Here is a 13,315-nt window from a genome sequence, read left to right on the forward strand (position 1 = left end):
TTTGATCTTCCCAAGAGAGATAAATAAGGCCCAAAAGCACTTCAACTTCTTTGACTTCCTCTTCTTTGCACTTCCTTCTTAGACTTCTTCTTCTTTTGCTTCTTCGCATAAGAGATGAGTGAGTGAGTGATCCAAATGGAGGACGAGTTTCTTTATATATAGGATTTTTCAAGGGCTGATGTGGCTCTTCATGTAGGTCGGCTTGACAGCTCATCAGGTCGACTTGATCTTGGAGATATTTCGACACTTTACAGACAAAATAAATTTTCCATTTCAATTTACAATGTGCCCATAGGATTTTCAATATATGACAATGACTCTTATGCCTAAGAAAAACCCTAGAAGCATTCAATGGGTGTTTGAACTATAAAATAAAAGAACTTAAGCATGAAATCCATGCTCTGATATTAATAATAACTTATTTTTCATTTTACATTTACAAGAATACATTTCACACTTATGAAGATCAAACCTAGTTACACATTTTCAACACATGCCTCCTCTCGAATACCACCATCTAAGGAACTTGAAGACCCTCTATTTATTAGATAAACAACAGAATCTACAACATCTGCCCAAAATTGTAAGGGTAATCCTGCATGCAAGCTCATGCACCTTTCACGCTCCATGATTGTCCTAATCATCCTTTCTGACACACCATTTTCTTGTGGTGTTCCTAGAACTGTCTTCTCTCTACGAATCCCATGCTTTGAATATTAATTATCAACCTCTTTTCTACAATATTCACCTCCGGTGTCTGATTTGAGACACTTCAACTTCTTTCTTGTCTCATTCTCAGCTAAAATTTTCCATTTTTTGAAAGTATCAAATACATCAGATTTATTCTAAATACAATAAATTAAGGGTTACCCAGTAGCATCATCAATAAAAGTAACATAATAGCGTGAGCCATCGAGAGATGATACCTGAGTTGGTCCCAATACATCTGTATGCACAAGATCTAATTTTTCTCTCATCTTTTTTTTTCCCAATTCGGATAAATCTGACTCTCTTCTGTTTTCCATAAACACAATTCTCACAGAAATTCAAATCAACATGCTTCAAACCTAGCAACAAATTTCTTGAGTGAATAATCTGCATCCCTTTTTTACTCATGTGGCCAAGCCTATTATGTCACAATGTCGTGTCTGCTCTTGTGTAGGTTAAAGCATTAACAAAATTAGAAATACCATTGCATAAATACAATATACCAACATTTTCTCCTTTCACTATTACTGGGAGCTGCTTTAGTGACCTTCCAGATTTTGTCTATGAATGTAGTTTACACAATCTTCACCACCTAACTCCCCTGTTGAAATTATATTTTTCTTCAGATTTGGAACATGCCTTACCTTCTTCAATAGCCATTGGTTTCCATTTTGTTTCTTTATAAAAACCTTACTCATTCCAACAATTTTACAGGGTTTATCATCAACCAAATGAACATGTCAAAAATCTCCTTGAACATAGTCATGAAAATGTTTCCTATTAGGTGTGGCACGGAATGAGGGCCTTGAATCTACCATCCAAGAATCAATAATATTATCTAATGAAAGAATCAAAGCATCTTGTAGCACATCACCTAACACATTCGCTTCATGATTGTTCTATTGTTGTCCATCTCCTTCTTTTCCATTCCGAGATTTGCAGTCTTTTTTCAAGTGTCCTTTCTTCCCACATTTCCAGCACACTATACCTAATCTGGATTTGGATCTGTCTTTTCTTGACTTATTATGATTTCCTCGGCTCCGTATTTCCATTTTTCTTCCCATAGTCTATGCAGTGAAAGCATTACTTGATATCTCACTGGAGCTTTTTCATCACATTTCCTCGCGAAGGATGGCATCAACAACATCATCAAACTTTAAAGTACTAGATCCAGAGACAGAGTTACTAATAGTCATAACTAGGCCATTCCAACTTTCTGGCAATAAGCACAGAAATAACAACGCCCTAACTTCATCATCAAAATTTACCCCCACAGAACTTAATTGATTGGTAACAATGTTAAATTAATTTAAATGATAAGCAACAAAACCACCTTCTGACGTCTTCATATTAAATAGACACTTCATAAGAAATATCTTATTTGACATTGATGGTTTTTCATATAGTTTTTTCAATGTTATCATTAAACCTTTTGTTATCATTTCCTTTGAAATGTTGAATGCCATCGACATTGTCAGACACAACCGTCTTGTTCCTAGTCTTTCTATCGAGAATCTTTCATTATGTGTCTGTCATACTCGTCGATTTCTTTGATTTTCCGCTCAATGGTAGTTACAAATATTTCTGATACATATAATCTTCCATTTGCAACTTCCACAGCGGGTAGTTTTGGCCGTTAAATTTCTCGACCTTAAACCTATCATCTTCCACCATTGCTCCCACTCGAACCATGAACCCTTCTCTCCTGCAAGTTTATCAACGAAATAAACTTTCGACTCTAATACTAGTGGTTAGAAATTAATTACCAAAGCAATGAAATACACAAAATATTGCGGAAACACAAATATAGAAACACATAAAACAAGAGAGATGCAAATATACGTGGTTCACTCAATTTGGGATACGTTGACAAAGAAACAGTCAATCTTTCCTTTAATATTATCTAGCAAAATGAATAAATACAACCTATAGCAGATCCGATGTAATTTCCTCCACTCTCACACCATCTCCTCTCTCTTTCTCTCTCAGAATAATAATACATAGTCGCGATACAATTCCCTCATATAAACCTAGGGTTTCCTTCTAGGGCAAATTTTGTAGAAATTCCCACTGTAGATCAATAGATTATGCAATATACTAAAAAACAATACAAGATCTACTTCTACAACACTTTACGGAAGCTTAATCGAATTGAGAAATATCAAGAGAACACATATAACTGAGAATGAGAAATCAATCACACATAACACAGAAGAAATATCACAGGGAAAGCCTCAACCTAAAACCCCAACTTTGTATTATCATACAAGTGGAAATCTTGTTCAAGCTACAAAAAGAACCAGCTCTCAAGCTATCTTGCTCTCTCTGCAATCAAACAATACAGCTCACAGACTGAATAGACATTGTATATGTCATCCTCAAGCCCTCCAAGCCTCCTATTTCCTTGCGCAATTTTCCTTGGGGTCCAATGATGTCACATGTGCGAATTGGTTTCATCACACTCGCTAAACCTGAAGAAGTAACCATGCAATCCTCAAGGAAAGAATTCCTTCTGCATGCAAGGAATATTCACAATGGAATATTCTAGCAACTGATAGTACACTGCCCCTCCATCTGATCTCCACTGGGTCTCTATCTGAACTGACATGCATGAGTTATTTATGAGAGAATACTCAGTTATCTGAAGTGCAGTAGTTACATGCATGCAAGCATTAACTAACTGAACTTACATTAATTCAACAAACTGTTTGAATTAATCTAACTGGACTTGACTCAGTTAACTAAGTCAACTAATTACAACTCATCCTTATCATTTAACTGATGGATAAAATCCTCAATTAAAGGAGAAACTATTGCATGTCCCCACAAAATTCAAGTTTGATTTTCCTTAACTAATTAAATCAAGATGAATTAATTAATTATTTTACAAACTGCTCTTAAGATCAAATTTGAATTTTACTTTATTATTGTAGTTTAGGGACTGACTAAAATAGGAAAGTATCCCGAAATGATATTATAGAATGTTATTTTTAACACTTCCATTTTTTTCCATCCATTGTTGCTAAGATCAACACTAGCTGAACTGTTATTTATCATAGTGCTATTTTTAGCAATTCTATTTTTAGCATTTCTTGTTGCTATTTTCAACACTCCCTCTCAACAAGAAAGGGATTATCAGTAACTCCAATACTGTCTCTGTGGAACTCCAACTTGCATCTTGACAATGCCTTAGTCAAGATATTTGTATCATGTTCCTCGATCGAAACATACAGCAACAACATGATCCTCTTGACCACACAGTTTCGAAGATGGTGATACCAAATATCAATGTGCTTGGACCTATCATGAAAAACTGGATTCTCCAAGAGTTTGATGCAACTCTGGATATCGCAGTAGATCAATGTAGGATCCATCATCTGACCAAACAATCCCACTAGAATCTTCCACATTCAAATGGCCTTGCATGCAACCTGAATAGCAACCATGTATTCAGCCTTTGCTGAGCTAAGTGCAACTGATCTTTGTTTCCTACTGTACCAGGAAACTGCAGCTGAACCAAGGTTGAAGATTCCTCCAGAAGTGCTCTTCTGGTCTAATGGACTCCCTGTCCAATCCGCATCTATGAAGCCCTTAAGCTTCACTCCCTCTGTCTTTCTGTACCACAATCCGAACTGAGATGTGACTCTAAGGTATCTCAGCACATGCTTCGATGCCTTCCAAAACAGCTTGGTAGGCTAAACCATAGCTTGACTCAGCTGGTTCACCGCAAAGCATAAGTCGGGTTGTGTGTTCACCAGATACATAAGTGAACCCACCAGTTGTCGATAAACAGTAGCAGCTACTACCTCACCTGAAGTAGCATCCTCCTTCCTCCAGTTCCCAGCTAGAAGAGTCTACATGGGCTTACATTTCTCCATGTGAAAGCGCCTGAGTATCTCATTGGCATACTTGCCTTAAGACAAATACTTCCCCATCTTTCTGCCACATCTCCATGCCTAGAAAGTAGTGCATAAGGCCCACGTCCTTCATCTCGAACTCTCTTGCAAGGTCCTCTTTGCAAGACTGTATCAGCTGATCATCACATGTCAAAATCAGATCATCGACATAAAGAACAATGATCAATGGTTTACCTTCAACCATGATGTGGTAAAGGTTCACATCTGCTTCACTCTTGGTGAAGCCCAAACCGATGAAATAGCTGTCGATCTTGGTGTACCAAGCATGGAGTGATTCCTTCAGCCCATACAAAGCCCTCTTGAGTTTGCACACATGCGACTCACGATCGAAGGTTTCGAAACTTTTTGGTTGCTCAATGTACACCTCCTCCTCAATCCTCCCATTGAGGAATGTTGTCTTCACATCCATCTAGTGGATCTTCCACCCCATCTGAGTTGATAGTGCCAACATTGATCTAATTGATGAGTAACTTGCCACGGGAGCAAAAGTCTCATCGCAGTCGATCCCCTCGACCTGTGAGAAACCCCGGGCAACAAACCTTGCCTTATGTTTCTCAACACTGCTATCAGCTGTCTGCGTTACATTGTAAAGCCATTTGAAACTCACCATTGACTTGCCCTGAAGCCTTGGGACAACATCCCACACACTGTTCTGAATGATAGAGTCGTACTCCTCTACCATTGCATCAACCCAGACTGGTTGCTGCACTACCTCCTCGAATGAAGAAGGTTCGGTATCTACACTCTCCCCAACCAGGGCCATGTACCCAGTGTACTGCTCAGGTGACCTCCTCTGTCTGCGGTAAGAAGATGGTTGTCCCACATTCTCTCGTGCATCCAGCATCAACCTCTCAGCTTCCCTTGAGCGTTTTCGCCCATCTCTGGAAGTATCAGCATGAGTGAATGTCTCCACTCACGAAACCTTTGCATGCAGTTGCTTCGCATCAATCTGAGGCTCCTCATCCTTAGGAATTGAAAGTTCCTCATCTACATGCAACTCAAGCTCCCTCTCAAGTGATAAGCGCATGGCTTTATGCTTGTCGAACTTCAGATCCGTGCGTACCACAGCCCTCTGAGTGGAAGGAAGGTACACCCGATAGTTTTTAGGGGTGTATCCGTGTACCCCACAAGTATTCCCAACTCAGTTGTTGGATCCAGCTTCTTCCTGGCATCTTTGGTCACATGACAGTGAACTGATGATCCAAAGATTCAGAAGTGACTTACATTAGGTCGCTCCCTGGAATAGGCCTCCATAGGTGTCTTCATCCCCAGTATACGGTGCGAGCTTTTGTTCTGCAAGTATACTATTGTATTGCATGTCTCAGCCCACAAATGCAGTGGTAGGCTTTGGTCATGCAACATCGCTCGCGCTGCTCCCACAATCAATCTGTTCTTCCTTTCGGCCACCCCATTCTGATGTGGGTTATGGGGTGCCGTGAGTTCCCATTTAATACCTTCTGCAGCACAGAAGTCTTTAAAGTGCTGGAAGACATACTCCCCACCATTTTCGCTACGCAAGGCTTTTATTTTCTTTCCAGATTCTTTCTCTGCCAAGGCTTTAAACTCACAAAACCTCAAGAAGGTCTGATCCTTGTTTTGCATAAAGTAGATCCAGCATCTTCGAGAAAAATCATCAATAAAAATAACATAGTACCTTTGTTTAGCGGTGGAAGTTGTAGAGAAGGGCCCACAAACATCTGAGTGAACTCGCTCCAGGATTGCTCCAACTCTACTGTCTCAATCCGAAAAGAGATATTTCGCATACTTACCCAAGGTACAGCCTTTGCATATAGTCGTCTGCTCAAGTTTTCCCTTGGGTAATCCGGTAGAAATCTGTTGCATGATCTTCAGGGCTCCATGGTGCAAGTGGCCCAGTCTTCTATGCCATAGCTTGCCAACATCTTGTCTTTACACCATCTCAGCTTTGGAACTCAAAGCAGCACAGTCGTCTACCTCTAGTTTGTAGAGATTCTTAACTCGAATCCATATTCTCTTTGTCTGTCTAGTACCAATATGCCTCAAGAATACCTTTCCTTGACTAAAGACTACATCATATCCTTTATCTTCTAGCATAGCGATAGACACAAGATTCTTCTTCAAACCTGGTACATACTTTACAACAGTCAGGGTGAGGGGAGCTCCATGCTCCCTCTGAAACACAATCGTACCTTCACCTGAAACACAATGCTTTCCATCATCACCCATCTCGATCCAAATCTGGAGATCCTTCTCCTCCAAGGAACTGAAAAGATTCTTGTCACCTGACATGTGGAATGAAGCTCCATTGTCCAAGTACCACACACATCCAACCATGGATGAAACCATGCATGCGATAGCAAGAAATCTAGCTCAAACTGTGAGCCCAGTGCCTCACCATTAGATCCCTTTGAGGAACCCTTCTTGGATTTCTTCTATGGACAATTTGTAGCAAATGGCCCACTTCATGAAAATGAAAGCATCGCACTTTCGATTTGTCAATCTTCTTCCCACCATGAGAAGAACCGGATTTGGGATGGGATGCCTTCCCTTTCCCTTTCCTTGCCTTACTCGCTAAGGCTATATTTTCCTCATCATCTTGCTTCAATGAGGATCCATCTTTGGTGCTTCTTCTGATTTCCTCCTGCATCAGATCCGACCAAATTTGTTCCCAATCTGGCAGTTTTTCTCTCGCATTAACCGAGTCTTGGTAGCTATGCTAGCTCTTAAAGAGACAGAGGAGTGCAAGACTCACCATGTCATCATCAGCGGTCATGATCCCTACACTTCCAAGCTCATCGCTACACGTGGTCATCTTGTTCAGATATGTAGAGATTGTCTCGCCCTTTTCACACTTGATCTTACGAAGCTTGTATTTCAACACCAGCTTCCTCTGATCGTTGTTGTTCTGATATAAATCTTTCAATGTTTTCCACATCGAAAATGGAGTCTCCTTCCCATGGAGGCTCGAGACAATGTGATCTCGAACTCCCTCCAGGAGGATTCTCCTTGCTCTAGCCACACATTTCTTCCATTCCCCCAGTTGAGTAGCATCAGTGGGCTTGGGGACTTCTTGATCAATGAAGTCCTTTAGACCGTTATCCTCTAATACTGCATCCATGCGATCCTTCCAGGCTATATTGCGCTGCCATCAAGGGCATACTCGAGTCTTAAACCATCGAACGCCATAGGTGAAATAGAGATGTGATAAGAACTCGATTTCTATATTTAAGAACCAAACTTCGGACTTCTCCTTCTTGTATATTGTTATTTTCCTTGATCACCTTTGCTCTGATACCATGTAGAAATTCCAACTGTAGATCAACATATTATGCAACATACTAAAACACAATACAAGATCTACTTCTACAACACTTTGCGGAAGCTTAATCAAATTGAGCAAGATCAAGAGAACACATATAACTGAGAATGAGAAATCAATCACACATAACACAGAAGAAATATCACGGGGAAATCCTCAGCCTAAAACCCCAACTCTATATTATCATACAAATTGAAATATTGTTCAAGTTACAAAAAGAATCAGCTCTCAAGCTATCCTGCTCTCTCTGCAATCAAACAATATAGCTCACAGACTGAATAGACACTGTATATGTCCTCCTCAAACCCTCCGAGCCTCCTATTTCCTTGCGCAATTTTCCTTGGGGTCCAATGATGTCACATGTGCGAATTGGCCTCATCACACTCACTAAACCTAAAGAAGTAACTACACAATCCTCAAGGAAAGAATTCCTTCTGCATGCAAGGAATACTCACAATAGAATATTCTAGCAACTGATAGTACACTACCCCTCCATCTGATCTCAACTGGGTCTCTATCTGAACTGACATGCGTGAGTTATTTATCAGAGAATACTCAGTGATCTGAAGTGCAGTAGTTACATGCATGCAAGAATTAACTAACTGAACTTACATTAATTCAACAAACTGTTTGAATTAATCTAACTGGACTTGACTCAGTTAACTATGTCAACTAATTACCACTCATAATTACAACTCATCCTTATCCTTTCACTAATGGATAAAATCCTCAATTAATGGAGAAATTGTTGCATGTCCCCACATAGACTTCAAGTTTGATTTTCCTTAACTAATTAAATCAAGATGAAATATTTAATTATTTTACAAACTACTCTTACGATCAAATTCGAATTTTACTTTACTATTTTAGTTTAGGGACTAACTAAAATAGGAAGGTATCCCGAAATGATATTTATAGAATGCTATTTTTAGCACTTCCATTTTTTTCCATCCATTGTTGCTAAGATCAACACTAGTTGAACTGCTATTTATAGCAGTGCTATTTTTCACAGTTCTATTTTTAGAATTTCTTGTTGCTATTTTCAACACTCCCTCTCAACAAGAAAGGGATTATCAGTAACCCCAATCCTGTCTCTGTGGAACTGCAACTTGCATCTTGACAATGCCTTAGTCAAGATATTTGTATCCTGTTCCTCGGTCGAAACATACAGCAACAACATGATTCTCTTGACCACACAATCTCGAAGATGGTGATATCGGATATCAATGTGCTTGGACCTGTCATGAAAAACTGGATTCTCTGAGAGTTTGATGCAACTCTGGTTATCGCAGTAGATCACTGTAGGATCCATCATCTGACCAAACAATCCCACTAGAATCTTCCGCATTCAAATGGCCTCACATGCAGCCTGACCAGCAACCATGTATTCAGCCTCTGCTGAGCTAAGTGCAACTGATCTCTATTTCTTGCTATACCAGGGAACTGCAGTTGAACCAAGGTTTAAGATTCCTCCATAGGCGCTCTTCCAGTCTGATGGACTCCCTGCCCAATCCACATATGTGAAGCCCTGAAGCTTCACTCCCTCTGTCCGTCTGTACCACAATCTGAACTGAGATGTGCCTCTGAGGTATCTCAGCGCATGCTTCGCTGCCATCTAAAACAGCGTGGTAGGCTGAACCATAGCTTGACTCCGTTGGTTCACCACAAAGCATAAGTCGGGTTGTGTGTTCACCAGATACATAAGTGAACCCACCAGCTGCCGATAAACAGTAGCAGCTACTACCTCACCTAAAGTAGCATCCTCCTTCCTCCAGTTCCCAGCTAGACGAGTCTGCATGGGCTTGCACTTCTCTATGTGAAAGCGCCTGAGTATCTCATTGGCATACTTGCCTTGAGACACAAATACTTCCCCGCCTTTCTGCCACACCTCCATGCCTAGAAAGTAGTGCATAAGGCCCACGTCCTTCATCTCGAACTCTCTTGCAAGGTCCTCCTTGCAAGACTGTATCAGCGGATCATCACCTTTCAAAATCAGATCATCGACACAAAGAACAATGATCAATGGTTTACTTTGACCATGATGTGGTAAAGGTTCGCATATGCTTCACTCTTGGTGAAGCCCAACCGGTGAAATCGCTGTCGATCCTAACGTACCAAGCACAGGGTGCTTGCTTCAGCCCATACATAGCCCTCTTGAGTCTACACACATGAAACTCGCGATCGAAGGTTTCAAAACCTTCTGGTTGCTCAATGTACACCTCCTCCTCAATCTTCCCATTGAAAAATGTTGTCTTCACATCCATCTAGTGGATCTTCCACCCCATCTGGGTTGATAGTGCCAACATCGATCTAATCAATGAGTACCTCGCTACGGGAGCAAAAGTCTCATCGTAGTTGATCCCCTCGACCTGTGAGAAACCCCGGGCAACAAACCTTGCCTTATGTTTCTCAACACTGCCATCAGCTGCCTGCTTTACCTTGTAAAGCCATCTGGAACTCACCACTGACTTGCCCTGAGGCCTTGGGACAACATCCCACACACTGTTCTGAATGATAGAGTCGTACTCCTCTACCATTGCATCAACCCAGACTGGTTGTTGCACTGCCTCCTCGAATGAAGAAGGTTCAGTATCTACACACTCCCCAACCAGGGCCATGTACCCAGTGTACTGCTCGGGTGACCTCCTCTGTCTGCGCTAAGAAGATGGTTGTCCCACATTCTCTCGCGCATCCAGCATCAACCTATCAGCTTCCCTTGAGCGTTTCTACCCATCTCTGGAAGTATTAGCATGAGTGGACGTCTCCACTCACGGATCCTCTGCATGCAGCTGCTCCGCATCAATCTGAGGCTCCCCATCCTTAGGAACTAAAAGTTCCTCATCTACATGCAACTCGAGCTCCCTCTCAAGCGATAAGCGCATGGCTTTATGCTTGTCAAACTTCAAATCCCTGCGTACCACAGCCCTCTGAGTGGAAGGAAGGTACACCCCTTAGTTTTGGGGTGTATCTTTGTACCCCGCAAGTATTCCCAACTCAGTTGTTGGGTCTAGCTTCTTCTTGGCATCTTTGGTCACATGATAGTAAACTGATGATCCAAAGATTCAGAAGTGACTTACATCAGGTCGCTTCTCGAATAGGCCTTCATAGGTGTCTTCATCCCCAGTATACAGTCGGGCTTTGGTTCTGCAAGTATATTGTTGTATTGCATGTCTCAGCCCACAAATGCAGTGGTAGGCTTTGGTCATGCAACATCGCTCGAGCTACCCCCACAATCGATCTGTTCTTCCTTTCGGCCACCCCATTCTGCTGTGGGCTATGGGGTGTCCTCAGTTCCCGTTTAATACCTTCTGCAGCATAGAAGTCTTTAAACTGCTGGGAGACATACTCCCCACCATTGTCGCTACGCAAGGCTTTTATTTTCTTTCCAGATTATTTCTCTGCCAAGGCTTAAAACTCACAAAACCTCAAGAAGCTCTGATCCTTCTTTTGCATAAATTAGATCCAACATCTACAAGAAAAATCATCAATAAAAATAAGATAGTACCTTTGTTTAGCGGTGGAGGCTGTAGAGAAGGGCCCACAAACATCTGAGTGAACTCGCTCTAGGATTTCTCTAGCTCTACTGTCTCGATCCGGAAAGGAATATTTCGCATACTTACCCAAGGTACAACCTTTGCATGTAGTCGTCTGCTCAAGTTTTCCCTTGGGTGATCCAGTGGAAATCTGTTGCATGATCTTCAGGACTCCATGGTGCAAGTGGCCCAGTCTTCTATGCCATAGCTCGCCAACATCTTAACTTTGCACCGTCTCAACTTTGGAACACAAAGCAGCACAGTTGACTACCTCCAGCTTGTAGAGTTTCTTAACTTGAATGCCTATTCGCTTTGTCTGTCTAGTACCAATATGCCTCAGGAATACCTTTCCTTGACTAAATACTACATCATAGCCTTTATCTTCTAGCATAGTGATAGACACAAGATTCTTCTTCAGACCTGGTACATACTTTACATCAGTCAGGGTGAGGGGAGCTCCATGCTCCCTCTGAAACACAATCGTACCTTCACCTGAAACACAGTACTTTCCATCATCGCCCATCTCGATCCGCATCTGGAGATCCTTCTCCTCCAAAGTACTGAAAATATTCTTGTCACCTGACATGTGGAATGAAGCTCCATTGTCCAGGTACCACACACATCCCATCGTGGATGAAACCATGCATGCAATAGCGAGAAATCTAGCTCAAACTGTGAGGCCAGTGCCTCACCATCAGATCCCTTTAAGGAACTTTTCTTGGATTTCTTCTATGGACAATTTGTAGCATAATGGCCCACTTCATGACAATGAAAGCATCGCACTTTTGATTTGTCAATGTTCTTCCCACCATGGGAAGAACTGGATTTGGGATGGGATGCCTTCCCTTTCCCTTTCCTCGCCTTACTCGCTAAGGCTAGATTTTCCTCATCATCTTGCTTCGATGAGGATCCATCTCTAGTGCTTCTTCTGATTTCCTCCTGCATCAGATCCGACCAAAGTCGTTCCCAATCTGGCAGTTTTTCTCTCCCATTAACCGATTCTTGGTAGCTATGCCAGCTCTTAGGGAGACCGAGGAGTGCAAAACTCACCATGTCATCATCAGCGGTCGTGATCCCTACACTTCCAAGCTCATCCCTCAGGTGGTGAGCTTGTTCAGATATGTAGAGATCGTGTCGCCCTTTTCACACGTGATCTTACGAAGCTTGTCTTTCAGCGTTAGCTTCCTCTGATTGTTTTTGTTCTGATATAACTCTTTCAATGTTTTCCACATCGAAAACGGAGTCTCCTTCCCATGGAGGCTCGAGACAATGTGATCTCGGACTCCCTCCAGGAGGATTCTCCTTACTCTAGCCATACATTTCTTCCATTCCGCCAGTTGAGTAGCATCAGTCGGCTTGGGGACTTCTTGATCAATGAAGTCCTTTAGACCATTATCCTCTAATATTGCCTCCATGCGATCCTTCCAGGCTATATAATTCGAGCTGCCATCAAGGGCATACTCGAGTCTTAAACCACTGAACGCTATAGGTGAAATATAGATGTGATAAGAACTCGATTTATATATTTAGGAACCAAACTTCGGACTTCTCCTTCTTGTATATTGTTCTTTGCCTTGATCACCTTTGCTCTGATACCATGTAGAAATTCCCATTGTAGATCAACAGTTTATGCAATATACTAAAACACAATACAAGATCTACTTCTACAACACTTGCGGAAGCTTAATCGAATTGAGCAAGATCAAGAAAACACACATAACTGAGAATGAGAAATCAATCACACATAACACAGAAGAAATATCACGGGGAAAGACTCAACCTAAAACCCCAACTTTGTGTTATCATACAAGTGGAAATCTTGTTCAAGTTACAAAAAGAATCAGCGCTCAAGCTATCCT

This window comes from Pinus tabuliformis, chromosome Q (genome assembly GCF_031772625.1).
Source record: "Pinus tabuliformis cultivar Carrire ecotype Pingquan chromosome Q, CPIR1, whole genome shotgun sequence".
Lineage (NCBI taxonomy): Eukaryota > Viridiplantae > Streptophyta > Pinopsida > Pinales > Pinaceae > Pinus > Pinus tabuliformis.